Genomic DNA, 17487 nt, shown 5'->3' with positions numbered 1-17487 from the left:
CTGCTCAGCAATAACAAAAACATCTTTATATTATCAACACTATGAATTGTGCGTATTTTCAACACAAACCCAAAACACAGCCCCACAGTAGCCACTGTGAGGAAAATTATCTCTGCCCCAGCCAAAATAACATCTTTGTCATATAGAAAAAACATTGTTCCATAAAAAGACTGAATAGCAACAGTAAATAGACAAAAATTTTGTTAAATTCGTCTTAACTATATTTAGTTTTTTTTCATAATTACCCTTGAAGGCCTGAACACAAGCAAACAAACAAATAATACCAAATGTTTCTATTTTTCTGTAAATAACCTTTATGCCTAATTTTTAACCTTTTTAGATATGTGATATATATACTACATTACTATGAAAGACAGAAACTTCCTTCAATCTTTATAAACTTTAGTAAATCAGCAGATCTATATTTTTATAACACATTCCACACTTATTGGAAATATGGCAAATTATTCACTTAAATTGATTTATTGAATATAATATTCTGAAGTTTAGAAAGTACTAAGATGATTATTTTTAGGATTGATTTATTAAACATGTCATAAATGTCCATGATACATGGATTGAATCTTTAGCACCTTAATCTAAAGTAGAAAGGACACACTGAAAGGAGAGAACATACTGTATAACTATTCATGTGTGTGAAGAAAAATTATTTGTGAAAGTATTTCTTTATGACAAAGGAGACTGTTCCAAGAGTAGAAGTAAAAGTTTAATCAGGGTGTAAAGTCTGAATCTGAGAGCTGAAAACCAGCAAAAAAACTTCTGAGAATTAGAGAATTAGAAAAAGTAAAAGATGTGGGGAAAGCGTGATATGTAGGGAAATCAATGCAAACTGAGTGGAAGGATAGTTTTATTTATGTCCTTGATGATCAACAACCTTGAAATATGCAAGGTAAGAAACAAATTTAATGGATGATGTGGAAGTGACATAGAGCAAGTTCACATATAGCAGTAAGGAATATTAAAACCCTTCAGAAAGAGCAAAACGAGGTATCCATGTAGAAACTGAAAGCGCTGTTGTATTCTCTTCTTTTGAGTCTCAAATAAAAGACATGCTTTGGAGCAAACCCTCATGGATGCTTTAGCTTAACTACAAGCTACAGTACTTCTGGCCAGTTTATTTGGTAATCAAAAGTTGTAGGTACAAACCACAAATAAGTACATCCACTGAACTATCAAACATTTTTGTACTAGCCACTGCTTGCACACTGTATTTTGTCTTACACCCCCAGGACATTGACTGAAATTAGAGTTTTCATCAAAACCTGAACATTCCAGTCATGTTGAAGAATTTTCAAGTCTCTTACCGTTCCTGAAACATTTCCCAAAACCCCACATTCCAACCATACTTACATTTTAAGTAGTCCTGTCTAAAACTACTTATAGTCCATTCTCCAGGATATAGAAAAGTGTGTTGTTGATCTCTGGGAATAGCACTTTGGATGCAAGCACAGAAAATGAGACTAGTAGTTCCGCCTGCCACCAGCCACACCAATGTCTAGGAGCACAAACTAACGAAAGGAACTTTTTTTCATCTGTCAAATAGTGCACCCCAGTGCATAATAGTATGACACAGTGAGAAATTACACCGCTTTGATCATATCTCTGCAGCTTAGGAAAATAAAATAGAAGAAGTAACTAAAGTAAGTGGCTTGTCACTACAGTACAGGTCCACTGATCTCAAAGCTGAGGAAGAGCTAGATGTGCTTTCCAGTGAGGCATTTGGGTAAGTGGTAAGTAATAGGAGTGGGTGACCCTGCTGAGAGGCACAGAGGAACTCATCTGTTAATCTGACCTGTTGTCTAAAGAAGTTTGCTGCTTATGGGTGCCTGGATCCAGGATGCTGCTGAGAGACTGCTGAGGTTTGTCCAACCCTCTGACTATTATCCCCAGATGTTTTTCCCTGTGGGCAACAGTGGGACAATCTGGAAAGGATCCATAGTGACTACAGAGCTCTAGGGGCCCATGTGGTGTTCCCAATCCTGTCTGCTGGTGAGGCTAAAGGGTGAAAGCTGATACTGTATGCCAACAATTGGTTGCAGAGTTGATGTCAGGAACAGGTTTAGTTTGTATGAAACTAGAACCTATTTAAGAATCAGCATCTGCTTAGGATAGAAAGGATGCACTTTACTAGACAGGACAGTAGGACAGTAGGACAATCATTTTATGGCACATGAAGCACATCAGGAGGAGTCACTATGGCTTCATTAGAGGGAAGACATGACTGACCAACCTGAGAAACTTCACCAATGAAATACCTTGGCAAATATCGGGAGAGCAGTGGATATTGTTTACCTCAACTTCAGTAAGGATTTTGGCACTGTCTCCTAGAAGATCCTTATAGACAACTTGTTGATGAATGGACTGGGTGAGAGGACAGTGAGATGTATTTGAAAGGAATGTCAGGCCCAGAGGATGGTGTTCAGTGGTACTAAGTTTAATTGGAGGTCAGCAATCAGCAATACAGACCAGAAGTCAATATTGAGTCCAATTCAGTTCATCATCTTCCTAAATTATCTGGATGATGGGCCAGAGTTTACCTACAGAAGGTTTGCTGCAGACATTAACAGGGAGGAGTGGCTGATATGTCAGAGGATTGTGTTGCCATCCAGAGGGACCTCAACAGACTGGAGAAATGGGCTGGGCTATTTGGAAGCTCATGTTCCAAATGGGGAAGTGCAGGGTCCCACACCTGGCGAAAAAAGAACCCATGCACCAATACGTGCTGGAGGCCAAACAGTACATGCTGGAAAACAGCTTTGCACTCCTTTTAACTCTCTCTACTGTCATTTTTGGTATATCAGAAAAACAGTATCTAGCAAATTTTAGGTGTTGTAGCAAGTCTGGTGCATGTATTGTTTTCTAAATGTCGTGTATGTGGGTCTCTCAACTACAGTAATAGAGTCACAATAGATCTGAGATTATTTATATGCAAAATATTATAATTGTATTTGAGAAACAAGCCTGTAGGTTTAAGAAGTGACTTGCAGAACTTCTACAGAACTATACACTCTGCTATCTTTGCCATGTCAGCACTCAGTTTTCATGCTCCAGATAACCCAAATCTGAGTGAGAAGGTCCTTCAATGATCTTGAATGTATGTCCTGCCAGACTCTCTCTGATGTATTCTCTCTGTGCTAGTAACAGATAAGCATGAAGACAGTATACTGACAGGGAACATTCCTATATTTCTTTTTCTTTGACCCAAATAAGAGATCTGCCACTGTTTGGACCTTGTTCCTACATTTTCTAAGTAAACCTTCATCAATGTAGGCTGTATCCTTAGGATAGCACTTGTACATGTAGTACTTGATTGCCAAGTCTGTCTGCAGAATCCTAATTCAGATCCTTCTTTATGATTCATTCCTGCATACTCAGAACTATAGCATTGATGTAATTATCCAGGCTGGGCTCTAGGATTTCTGAGGACATGTGTCAGCGTTCAAATACCCTCAACCACTCTAGTGGTTACATTGTGAAGAACCGTGGGAAAATGTGCCAGTTATTCCAGAACTCAGTGTAGACCCACAGGCAAATCTTCACTGAAATGCTTTCACTGCCTCTGTATGCAACCTCCCCCAAGTTTCCAGTTTTCAAAAGCTGAGTTTTTGATAACTGCTACTTCCAAGAAATTTTATCACAATCTCCCTCTTCAGTTAAGCTTTGCACTTAACAACTTTTGTGTAACTGCAATCTCAAAATTGTAACGCATCTACACTAGTTCAGCTTAGGAAAATGTTTTTCAAGGTTTGGCATAATTTATGGTTTCCTAGAGGCAGGAATCCTCTTTTATTTTTTTAATCTGAACTAGGATTTTTGCTCCAGAACTAAGATATTTTACTGTAAAAGGGAAAAGGCAGTGTCTTCTTTCCCTCAGTCTATTGTGTCACTCATTGTGTCTGTCTAGAGTGACAACAAATTCACTTCATCATACAGCAAGAATAGCTGCATCTCTGTGTTTTGTGCTATCAGTTTCTGTTAGAGGCATGGGATTGGATTTAGTTTCTCAACTGAAAGCACCTGGTGTCATTTTAAATGTCCTGTGGAATTCCACCTGACCTTCATCTACTAGTTTAGAAAGAAGCAAGTATTTTGTAGGTCTCCTGTGTCACAAACAGCAGCTACATGCACATGTCCCAGATACTCTACAGCTTTCTAAATACCACTTGACGTGTATTTAGGGAACTAGATAACACCCAATGAGTCCTACTCGTGATATAATAGGAGATCTCATTCACGGGATTCACCTTTAGGGGACCCCTTCAAAACCCTTATGTCTTTGCAGGTACTGTTACAAACCCTTTCACTTTCAGTTAGAAAAAAATTAAAATTACTAGTCTTGTTTTGCTGGTATTAGTGTGTAATTTAACAGAGCTAAGAAATGTATACCTGACTCCCCAGAGAGGATTTTTTTTTAAAGTTATTTCCATACCGTTTACTTCTAATTCATTGAATTGACTGTGACAGTGGCTAGTGGGTGCATGTCTAAATCTGTACTTCTTTACAAAAAGCTTGAACCTAAAATTCCTAAGCTTCTCAGTCTCTTTCAGATATTATTCTCTTCAGTGTAGCACTCCTAGGAGAAAAAAAACGACAATAAAACCCACCCACAAAAGAAAACAAACAAAACAAAACAACCCCCCATATTTAATATGTGCATATCATGTATACTTCTAATACCCTTGAGTAAAGCTCTTTTAGGAAGGGGAAAATGAAGATGGCAAGTAGGTATATTTCCCTTCCAGTAAACAAAACCAAAGCTATACTATTCTGCTGTAGGCTGACATCTTTGACTTGTTGCTCATTGATTGCATGTACACAAAATCATTTCAGTACTGCTCAAAATATCTCTACCATTCACTTATCTTTTTAATTGCTCAAGTGACCTTCATGTTACATTATCCACTTAAGCCAGTCTCCTCATTTGAGCTGGTTTTGAAGGTAGAGAATATGTTCTCTCAGTCACCCATCTGGCACTCTTAATGCTTGTCTGAAGAAGGAAAACTTTTTTCTTGAAAATCATATAAGTATACACAATAATTTGTTAAAGAGTTTTCTTCTTCACTTGATATTTTTCAAGTGTTTTGAGAGTTTGTTCAAAGTCACTTTGTCTCCCCAAAATTTTTATGTAATTTGTCATTTGAAACTAATTGCTTGATTTTCAGTAGACTAATGAAATCTTTTTTTTCTATGAACTTCTTTCCATGAACTTGTGTCCTTTGCTTTTCCGCCTGTTCCCTTTCCATCCACAGCCATGACACTCAGCAGGAGACAACATGTGCCAAGGCTAATTTGGGCTACAAGTCTGTGGACTCACAAACACTGCAAATGAACTGAACCCAACACCTGTTGGTTGTCATCTTGTTTCATGGCCGAAAAGATTTGCGCTAACTGTGAGTCACATATGCCTTTCAGTCTAAAATATCTAGCAGCATATTTTTTAATTAGACTAACAGAAATTCTAGGTTGAGCAAGACCTTTATTAGTCATATCTTTCACTTGTAGATCTTCTTTCAAGGCCTAAGAAATTTCAAGAGTGTCAACTTTCTCCAAGCACCAGCAGACATGGATGCAAAGACATTCACAGTATTTCTGGACCACTTCCTCCAACTTCACATCATCTAAATATTGCAGGGTTGTCCTCTGACTTGGGCGATAAAAAATCCCATTCCCTTACTTTCATGATAAATCACAATTGTTTAAAACAGTTATATCTATATTTAAAGACTGCAAAATTTACTATTTGGCTTTTTTAAACAAGGTTCTGTCAATCAAGAAGTGGCTTAGGTGAGAACTTTTCTATGTAAAACGTATCTTCTATATATAATAAAAAAAATAATAATAATTTCTCAAATTAGTTTAAATCTTTCCAATATGGACACCAGTTTCTTAACTATAGCAAGAACAGTTCTTATCAGAGATCTTTATCTGTCTTTCTGCTACAAGTGTCTAGTGCCTCAAGAACAAACCATCCGTACCTCTTCCTTGATTTGGGAACTCTCACACCAGTATCACCAGCAGGGAATACCCACCACAGCTCTGTCATATAAGCTGAATGAGGTATGTTACCTGAAACTTCAGAGTCCATCAGCATATATTCTGTCATGTCCTTCATTCACTGTCTGGTCTGGGATGTTGAAACCCCTGTGTGTCCTGTGTAAACTGACAGGAGGTAAGTGTACAGACTGTCTCCATGGCAGTTTGGTCAGTAATTGAAGTTCTGACTGAAAGGGGTCACACACCATGTCCAAAAACTTTTGCCGGTCAAACTCAGCAGAGATATTGGCCCCGTAATGGTGGATCTGGAAAGAGAGCACTCACTTCTCTGGAGCTTCATAGGACACCTGAGGGTAATACATGGGGGGGGTTTAACCCCCATTGCAGAATTACCTTATCTCCTTTCCATACTTGCTCATGTATGAAACCTGAAATCATGTTACTGAGTTGCTGGGTCCGGCCAACCGGTGACTTGTAACAAAAATCCAGAAATTAATAGAAGTAGGGTGTACAAAGGGGAAATGTCTTGTAAAATATAAGGACCAGATAATCATTTTATTATCACCTGAGGACTAGGCAGAGGTTTGGCTCTCCTATTTGTCACCTAGGTCAAAAACTGAACCTGCAGTATGTGGAATAAACACTTTGTCTGAGTGTGAAGATGGTTGGAGAAATTTGCAAAGCCAAGTATATTTTTTCAATGAAGATCTCTGTAAAGGAATTCTACACAAGATACAAGGAAATTTTTCTCAAAACTGAATGTCCCAGACTGTGGTGGGGAGATTTCCAACAGTGTGATGGAGAGAAGTCCCTCTGTCTGCAAGGAAGAAGCAAGAGGTGAAGAAATGTGTTTTGAAGGGGAAAGACAAGGGGGTATTCGTGGAAACTTGTGGAATGAAATGAAGACAAAAGTGGGAAAAGAGACATGGATTTCACAGTGACATGAACTTCACAGTGTGTATGTGGACAGAGCTGTCCCTTCACAGGCATCACAGTAACACTGCCAGGAACTTTATTTTGGGACTGCTCAGGGGTCCTTTCTTGCACAGCTTGTGAATGGCACAGCTTTATGCAGTGATTCTACTGATTATGTACATTTATGTTGATAAGAAAACAGGCACCTAGGTTTTATGTTATGTGATAGAAGTCTGATTATTGTACACACAGAGGCATATGGGCAGCTGGGGTAACCCTAGTGACGCAGGGTTATGGTCCTCAGCAGTCTCACCTTGGCCAGGCTGCCAGATCTAGCAGTTCCTAACACTGAAAATCTGCAGCTGACTTTTATATGACCAATTATTAATTAAATCTCAGCAAGTGAGGATTCACAAGAACTACTTGTGGGAACAGTAAGGCTGAGTACAGCAGGAGGATAGGATAAAGCATTGTCATGAACAATGCAAATAATTAGACACCTTCTAATCTTTGATTTTGATAAAATTTTGTAGAATATTGACCTCAAATATAAACACTGTATCTTTGAAACTTCTGCTATTCCCAAAGACATTTTAGGCAGCACTGGAAAGAACAAATGGTAGCTGCTGACAAACAAAAGACCGAAGCCCAGTGGAGTGCAGTCTGTAAAACCATTTAAACAACAACAACAACAAAATTACAGTCCTGCTCCTGTTTATAATGGATCTAAAGTAGATTACCTGAGGCTAAACCATTGTTTCACAAACCTGTAAATGTCTAGTGAATCTGGCTTTCAGCAGGCACTGATTTCACTTTTCAAGGCTACAATAAGGTAACAGAAACACTGCTCCTCCTGAATCAGTTCTACCTCTGAAACCTGACTTTATGTGTCTCTCTATATCCTGAAATTAGTTGTAGGCCGTTGCTCATCTCACCTTGGTCAAAAGCAAATAGAGGCTTTGATGCATGACCTGAATTGTAAAGATGTATCAGGTCTAAGCTGAGTGTCAGCAGCAGCCAGCAACTTGGCAAAGACACTACCAAAAGTTGAAGAATAGCAAAGTACTGCTTTTTATTATGGCAATACTAATCACAGTTAGTAGAAGAGGAGCAAGGCAAAAAATGAGTGAGAAGCTGCTATTTACCAGGTTTGTTTTCTTCTCTAGAACACCCTTTTTCCATCTTCATATTTTCTCAACCTTGGTAAGGTTTTTCAAGGACACCGTTGTACGGGGCCCATTTTAAAGGGCTACAAGTCAGAGCCAAACACATAAATGAAGATTTTTGTAAAGTAAGTCTTTGAGCTCAGCTAAGGCAGTGGGAAAACCTCTTATAGTGTAGACATCACTGTTTTGGGGATCACAAGGGAAAAATCAAGACATTTCTTAGTGTCATAATCTGTGATATCAGGTAGTGAAGTTTGCTAAAAACTGGCAGTTTCACAAGCTGTGAATAAAAAATTCCACTTGCCCACACTGCCACAATATCTGAACAGCCTGTTCTATATATTTCTTTAGTCCTTTGTGCTACCAGATGCCATACATATATCATTTTTGAAAAAAATGCATTCTTTTTATAAAGGTGTTTCCCATATTATGTTAGAGCTGATTGTAATACAACATTCATCATTTATTTAGAACTTGGTTTTATGTATTTGTATACTTTTTATGCATGTTTGTTGCTGATTTGTTTTGAGGTGTGATAAAGTCTGGAAATGTTAGTTTCAGTATTTTTATTTCTGTATGTATGTAGTTAACACGAGGTTCAATATATTTTCTTCTGTAATAATTGTAACAGACATTATATGTATCAACAGAACTAAAATTGGTTTCAGCGAAAAAATCTTCTAAAACAATAGCATGATCTGGTGAAAGTATTCAAATGTACTGAAAATAGAAAGTACTTACCAACTTTTTATTTGAATATTCCAAAATGGAATATCCTGTAGTTTAATAGATGATTTATTTTTTAATATCTTCTTTGACTCATTGAACCATATTTGTTACTCTTATAAAAAGGTTTAATTTTATCTTTCCAGTCTTGAAGTAAATGTACATTTTCCACCATGTTGCCTAAACTGAGTCAACAGAAGTTTTATAGACCTGTTTTAAGTATTATACTTTTATCTTTCTACAGCTTTTCCTATGAAGGTATTTAATTTCCCATATAGCACATTTTGATTATTTCCCATATGCTAATTGCAACTTCTTAAATTAATTTCTTGGCAGGAATGTCCTTTAGACTAGCAGCATAAATTTTCACTTAATATCTGTGACATTAGGATAGAACTAATTCGACAAAAACTGTATGGACAAAGCACAAATATTTGTATAAAATCAATAATCTTTGTAACAATTTTCTAACATTCAAATTCATGCAGTTGTTTTAATGTAATTTTCCTAGAATACCTCAAACAGTATTAATACATTAAACAGTATCATCAATTTAAGTTTTATAACAAATAGAGTTTGATATAAAATATTAATATACTATTTATTAATTTTGTAGTTAATTATTTGATACATTCCTAACCTAAAAATATTATTCAGGCAGTAGACAGAAATACTAGAAACAAATGTTATTGAGGTCTCCTGTCTGAACCAACCACTGTTTTCAAAGTTAGGAGCCTTTTCTTCCTGTTTGTTACTAAGAGTGGTGGATGCTCTTAACAAGAGAAATATCTCAAGTCAAATATGTGACTTCATGTCTGTAAGAGGGGATATATGGTGGCTTTCAGTGTAATAAGTGGAGACCACTCAAATAGATACATTTCAATCTATGGATTTTTAATCCTAGCTCCTGGCTATTTCTCTTTTTTTTATATATCTCTATTTTTCTTTTTCTTTTTTCTTTTCATTAAACAAACTTTAATAAAATCCAAAAAAACAAAGCCATCTTCCTTTACAGCCCAAAGGTAGGAAAAAAACCTCTGCATTCCATTGTTTTCAAAATATTGTAATTCTTTCTTCATGCTCGCTTAATCTTTCAAGCTATGGGGTTTCATACCTTTTCTAAACTGAAAGGGTATGAAACCCCATAGCTCATTCGTTTGTCATCTTTATAAGTCATCATAGCAAATGTGGTCAAGCTAGACTTTGAAACCCATATTCAGGGTTCCACGAGGTCCTTCATCACTTTCAAAGAGTCTTCAAAGCTCTTCCTAACTTGTACATGCCCCATTTGCTGTTTTCAGCTGTGGTAGAGCTAATTTTCTTCATAGCAGTGAGTATGGGACTAAGTGTTGATAACGCAAGAATATTCTAGTTACTACTGAGCTGTTCTTACACAACATCAAGGTCTTTTCTGCTTCTCACTCCACCCTACCAGGGAGGAGGCTGGGGCTGCACAAGAAGCTGGGCAGGGACAGAGCTTGGACAGTTGACCCCAGCTGACCAAAGGGATGTTTCATTCTATGTGGTATCATGCTTAGCACATAAACTGGGAGAGGAAGAAGGAAGGGATACACGTGGCATTTGTCTTCCTAAGTAACCATTACACATGATGGAACCCAACTTTCCTGGAGATGGCTGAACACCTGCCTGTGCATTGGAAGTGGTGAATGAATTTCTGGTTTTGCTTTGCTGGAGTGGCTTTTGCTTTACCCATTAAACCATCTTTGTCTGAACCCATGAGTTTTCTCACTTTTACTCTTCTGATCTACCCCACCTCACCACCTAGCAAATGTCTAGGTGGTGCTTAGTTGCCAGCCGGGATTCAACCATGACACCCTGACTTTTACATTTATTGCTATTAGACTAATGTGACTGTAAAGAAGTAAGGGGTTAGTATATAAAATTTGATTTCAATTAAGCTTATTCTTAAAGCAACAGAATTGCAGCTCTTTGGAAAATGTCTATATGAGATTAATTGCCTGGTCATGTCTACCTTTATGTAAACTGATAACTTTTTCCTATAAAAGCACAGTTTTTGTGAATTTCAGGCTATGTAAAGGTTTCTCTCTCAGGTTTAGGTTTTGTTGTTTGTTTGTGTTTATTTATTTGTTTTTATTTAAACATCATGTTACAAACTCAATCAAGACACTAATTTGTGAACCTTATTTTTACACTCCCAGTTCAAACAGTGAAATTTTCTCTCATCAGCAACACAAACATAAAAAGGAAGCCTACAGAAGGTGCAAGGAGGGACACATAGCAGGGGAGAAATAGAGAGACACTGTCCAAGTATGAAGAGAAATGCATTTAGGAAAGCTGAAGCCCACTTGGAGTTGAATATGGCAAGAGAAGTCTAAAAACCTGGAAGGGCTCTTGTAAGTAGATAAATGCCAAAAAGAAGATTAAGGAAAATGTGTCCCCACTACTGAATGGGACAGGGGTCCCAGTGGCACAGGGCATGGAAAAGGCTGAGGTACTGAATTACTTCTTCACAAGAATCTTCAGCAGTAAGACCAGCCTTCAGGATTCTCAGTCCCTGAAGACTGGGAGGAAAGCCTGGATTAAGGAGGCCTCACCCTCCCACCAACAGGGCAAGGGAGGTGATTCTATTCAACACTGGTGAGGTCACACCTGGACTGCTGGGCCCAGTTCTGGTCTCTCCAGTACAAGAGAGACATGGAAATATTTGGGAGAGTTCAATGGAGGATCCCAAAAGCGGTGAAGGGACTGTAGCACCTCTTCTATGAGAAACGGTAGGATTATTTAGCCTAGAGAAGAGAAGGCTCAGAGAGATCTCTTCAATGTTTACAAATATCTGAAGGGAGGATGAAAAGAGAATGGAACCAGGTTCAGTGGTGCCCAGTGACAGGATGAGAGGAAATAGTCACAAACTAAAACACAAGAGGTTCTGCCTGAGCATTAGGAAACACTTTATGACTGTGAGGGTGACTGAGCCCTGGCACAGGTTGCCCAGGATCACTGTGAAGGTTGTAGAATTTTGAGTATCTTTGGAGATATTAAAAAGCCATCCTGGCAACCTTCTGTTAGCTAGCCTTGCTTGAGCTGTGTGGTTGGATAAGATGACCTCCAGAGATGCCTTTCAAATTCAGACATTCTATGACTCTGTGAGTACGTTCATAGAAAGCTTTTTCAAGTGAGATGAAGCATTAGCTTTGATTTGAAGATCAGTGCCCTCAGTCTCAATTTTTTTCCCCTGATACTCTGTCAAATGTTTTCCTTAAGAAGACAAACTGAATGGACAAGTAACTAAGCTGTAATGGACAAGTCTGAATCAAGAAGTCATTGTGGCAATCATCAGTTTTGAGGATAGAAAAGGGTAATGTAAAAGCCAGGTAGCTTCTACCTGCGGAGTGTTACATCTTTTCTAGGAATGTACTGAAAGGACTAAACTAGTCTTGATGAGAAAACACTTAACGCCAATCTTAAGGGAAAACTTTTTGAGTGTCTGGCCTTACTGTATTTTTCTTCTCTTTTCTTATTTTCTTTAATGGTAAAGCTAAAGGTTTTAATATTTTATATGTTATATAGTCCAGGGAATAGATGGTTTTTTGAAGTTATAGGATTTTTCATCAACTCTTAGTCTGAAAATCTGTTGTTCCATGTTTCTACAGCAACTCAGTAACAAGGGCACTAGAATGAATTAGCCACAGTCACTTCTGTGGCCCTTTCAGTCCCATATGCTTTTCTTTCTGTCCTTCAGCACTTCGTAAAGTCAGTAGAACTTAACATCCATCATCTGACATATCCAAAATGTCTCAGTGCTCCCAGGTACTTATTCGCTTACCTTCGCTTTATTTTTCATCATCCTAGCTTCACTTCTTCTTCTGGTTCTAATTCCTTTTCAGAAATTTCCTGCTAACAATGCAAACATCTTGCTGTGGTAGATTGCCTTTCTCCAAAACAGTTTAGTGAATACCTCTATATTTCAAAATTTTAAAGAATCATGTATAAGACCTTCTATTTAGCAGAAATCAATTTCATATGATGTATTCCTTCCATGACAACTTGGTAACATCAAAATTTTCCGGGCAAGTCACATTTTGGCTTTAATTATCTTTGAAATATAAGATGTGAGGGATGACTTTAAGGGAAAAAATACACTATGACAACTGTGGAACTCAAAGGTGTTATCTGTAAATAAAGCCTCTAAATATGCAAATCAACATTTAAACAATTACTCTTGTGGTTTCACTCATCATAACTTTGTTTTTTACATATCCAAAAACCTTTGAAGGGGATAAAGTCTTCCTCAATCAAAAGTTTTCAGGAAAAACCATGAGATGGGGGGTCCACTATGCTTACCAGAAAATGGAATTGGAGTCGGTCTGGGGAGGTTCTACTCTACACATTTGTGCAAATCTACTATTTTATTTTTTTCTGTACTAAGAACTGGGGGACAGTTCATAACAGTAAACTGTTAAGTTGGGTTTCATATCCTTGTATGAGATGAGCAAGAGGAGATGTGAACAAAATTCATTGTAAGTAACAGTAACAAAGGTTGAGAAACTAAGTAGAAGCTCCAGTGCATGATAGAGAACTGCAGGGGTTTTTTAGGGAATGGGGGGAGATAATATTATTATCAGAAGTTTGTTTTAATAAAATGTATTGACAAAAAGGGAATCTCCATCAGTGAGAAGAATGGGCAATCTCCACAAGTGAGGAAACTAATGAGAATTCACTCTTAATGACAGATTCTATGAAAAAAATGGCACAGACTGCTATGTTTAGGTGACATACTAATCCAAAATAATATTAAATCAATAGATTCAAGAAAAAAAGGGTGTTGAATATATATGTAATGGTTCTGTAAAGCTGGCTGAAATGCCAGTGACTGAAACCTCTGATAGTCTACCTATCTGAAACAACATTCATGTACTCCCTTTGAGCCTTTATACCTTATGAGAATGGCACATCATTTGCCATAAGAACCATTAGCTCTTTCTTTCCCTGGTTAAAATGACAAGAATATGTGGTAATTTGTGTTAGAGTTTTATGTTAAGTTTCATATAGTTAAAAAATGTGAGTAGAGCTAGTAGTGTTCAAACAACCCCATTATTTTAGAATGATTACCTTCTGTGGTGTCCTATTTGAGATAAAACAGAAGAGAGCACAGCAGGTTATTTTGATTTTGTAGAGCTTATGTTGAACAATTAGCTGTTATTGTTGATTGCCCCCTTAGAAATAGTCAGGAATTGTTATCCTATGACACATTTCTACAGTTGTTCTCATGTAGAATATACAACTATGACTTTACAACTTGGATAGAGAAAACCTGTTTTTCTGCCTGTTCCAATATCATTCCTATTTCAGACTTTAATAGAACTGCAATGTGTGCCAGTACTTGCTGTTGTGATGAGCTCTGGAGTACAGTTTGTGTATGCCTTCAGGAACTGGAAGATGTAGCCATGTGTAGTCAAGAGCCAAAAAGTCTCTCCCTGAAAGCTCTTGTATGACTGAGGCTTCTATTTCCGTAGGGTACCATGTACAGGAACTTATGGAAATGTTTTCCAAACCTCTCTTTTGTTACCTCTGAAGCACAGTAAATCTTCACTAAGTCATTGCAAAATCCTATGTCTATCTCTATAAGCTCTTAAATGGTAAAAAAAGGACAAGCCATACATTCGTTGGAATTGTGGTTATATATTCAAATAACAAGATAGATCAGAATGCCACACACATAAAATCAAGTAATTCTGTTTATTTGAGATGGAAAAAGGGAATCTGAAGATTTCTCTGAAGATTTTTGTATGATAAAGCCTTTCCTCATTCTGTGATAAACTTAGGCCTCCTATGAGGACAATTGTCCTTATATATATGGAAACACTACTAGTGTTATAGTTACAGAATTACCAAATAATGAAGTAATATACTCTTCCCTCCATCAGTTCCTACCTGTGATGTGATCACAGTAACTATTTTTAATTCAGAAAACCTTTATGGTCATGTATATAAATATATAAATCTTTTTCCCCCCCTATTTAACTATGTCTTTCTACTCTTCTTCTCTGTCCCCCATTGCTTCATATCTCTGCAGGAATCTCTGTGGCACTACCTACCATAGTATCTCACATATGCTAAGAGATACCAATTAAGAATTCCGTAGAAAACCTTGAAAATCAAGAAAATATTCCATAAAAGAATTCCTTTTTTATAAAAAATATTTTGGACAAAATATTTTATTAAAAATTGATAACCATTTTTTTACTGAAAATAAAAGCTTAAAAAGTAAATATTTTTAGACTTCAGATTCTGGACATATATTCTAAAAAAAAATAAAAATAAAATAATCAAATTAAAAAAGTTTAAAATTATAAAAAAAAAAAAAATTCCAACCAGGTCTAAGGGGAGAGTTCAGGTTAATTCTGCTTTCCCCTTTTCACAGAGGTACAGAAGGAGTTCTGATATTAGTTAAAATTGATTTCCAGGATAATCTGAATGGTGATTTTCATTTGCTACTATGTTTTTAATTCTGAATGCTGACCTCAGCAAAAATGAGATGATTATTCTTAGCAGCACTTTGAAGCAATACTTTCAAGAAACAAAAGCCCTACATGCTTAACCAATGACATATGGCATACCTTATTGAAAGACATGTTTGTTTGTTTGCTTTTTTGCAACATTTTAACACTCTTCATCTCTGTCAGTTTATGTTGTCTTTAGTCCTGCCACGCATTGTCAGGGGAAGACAGACCATTAGAAGTTGAAGATATTATCCTTCCTCAGATGAGAAGAAAAAGAGGAAGTTGGAGAAGAAAGATGAAATGCCGAGTTTGTATTTAAAGGTTTAATATTTGTTTAATACAGGTCACTTGCATACATTTTCTTTGAAATGACTGGTAGAATCATTTAATATTACTTATTTATTTGCTTTGAAAAAAAAACACAAAACACCAAAAAAACAATAAAACACATTTACTTCACTAAAAATAAACACACTTTCAACCTGATATCAACTTATCATGCCTTATTATTTTCCCAACATTTTAAATTATGTTATACTTTATGAAAACTAGCACATCTCTACATCTCCTTCTGGGTGATTGAGCCAATAAAAGTCTCTGCACTGACCTCACTTGTAAAAGCTGTAGTATTCTTTTCTAGTGATCACTTTTATGGGACAAAGAACATCAATTAAAAATCAAGAACAGAAGGACAAAATAACAAACCAGCAAACATAAGCTTTGATTACTAAAGAATTCAGGCTGAAAGGTTTAGAATTTCATAGTCATTTAGATCAGTTTTGGTACTGTCATAGAACAATTACTCAGTGAATTTGAAACAGTTTGTCTCTTAATATGGATCACATAATACATTAGTTGTGGTTTATTTTCTATTTCTATTTTAAAGTGACATTTTAAAAAAAGATTTGCATATTTTGAAAACAAATGTCATGACCCCTCTCTGTCATTTCCTCTCTTTTTCCATCACAATATATATTTGATAATCACACAAAATATTAGCATATTGCCTGATCAGTTACAGTCTCCCACTGATGGAACTATTCTCATTTGTCCTTATAAAGTCTGTTCACAATGTCAAAACAACTGAGATAAATTATTACTAATACTGTGTTGTCTCTACCAATTTTAGTATGAAACTAATTGTAGAATTTGGTTAAAACTTGCTCACGGTAGGATGTTACATTTAAAGTGGTTGTGTTTGAGCCAATGTGTGAAAGTTCCATTTTCCTGCCTGGGGCTACCATATGGCTGAAGCCAGAAAGCAAGACACTTATTTATGCCTTTAGAGATTCCAAAATTGATAATTTATCCATATATTTAAAAAACTGGAGAGAAGAAAAATCTGTTTCCATTTTTGGTTGGTCCTAATCAAGAAGTTACCTCTGAGAGATCAAAACGGCACCAAGTAATATAATGGTGTTCCAGATCACCAGTAAGAATAATAGCATTTTTAAAATGGTATTTTCAGAAGGCTAATATTTCACAAGTTATTTTCACAGGAGTTCATGTTGCCACACAGTGAAATCTAAAATCCATTATATAAGTGGAAACATACCAGTGATTTCTATAAATGGTAGGTCAGCCACCATCCTTCCTGAAAATCCATCTACCAAGTAATAACTGGTGCATATATTCTTCTTACACATAAAAAATAACAGTTTAAGTTTCTAAATATTAACAGGAATTCTTTTTTCCTCTTTTGTTCCACATCTCCATGTCAAGTGTCTCCTTTGTTACAGACTGAGATTCAATTTGGGATATTATAAACCTTAAAAGTATTATCCTTTTTTTTTTTTTTTTTACTTTTTGCATTATAATATGATTGTTACTTGCATCTCATCTGTCTCCCTAAAATTGCACTACTTTACTGAGCAGTTCAAAGACCTCTTCATTTTTATTTGGTTTACTTAAGGTTTAGATTTGTAGTAAAACCTCAGAACACCTGGATTCTATGTTTGTGATTGTTGTGAATTCTTGTAATATCAACAACAGGAAGATTATAAAACAGAATGCATGTGTATATATACATACATATCATGCTTTAGCAAGTAGACTACCACAAAATCACCACTAGCAAGTATATCTATGATTATATTAATCATTACAAATTACTCTCAGCAATGAAAAATATGGTATCAATCAATACTATACAGCAATGAATAACAGCAAAAACAAGGAGGTAT

Source organism: Manacus candei, unplaced genomic scaffold (assembly GCF_025592945.1).
Source record: "Manacus candei isolate 608988 ecotype Guabito, Panama unplaced genomic scaffold, ASM2559294v1 h1tg000041l, whole genome shotgun sequence".
Taxonomy (NCBI): Eukaryota; Metazoa; Chordata; class Aves; order Passeriformes; family Pipridae; genus Manacus; species Manacus candei.
The sequence above is the reverse complement of the archived record's forward strand: the minus strand, read 5'-3'. Positions refer to the sequence as shown.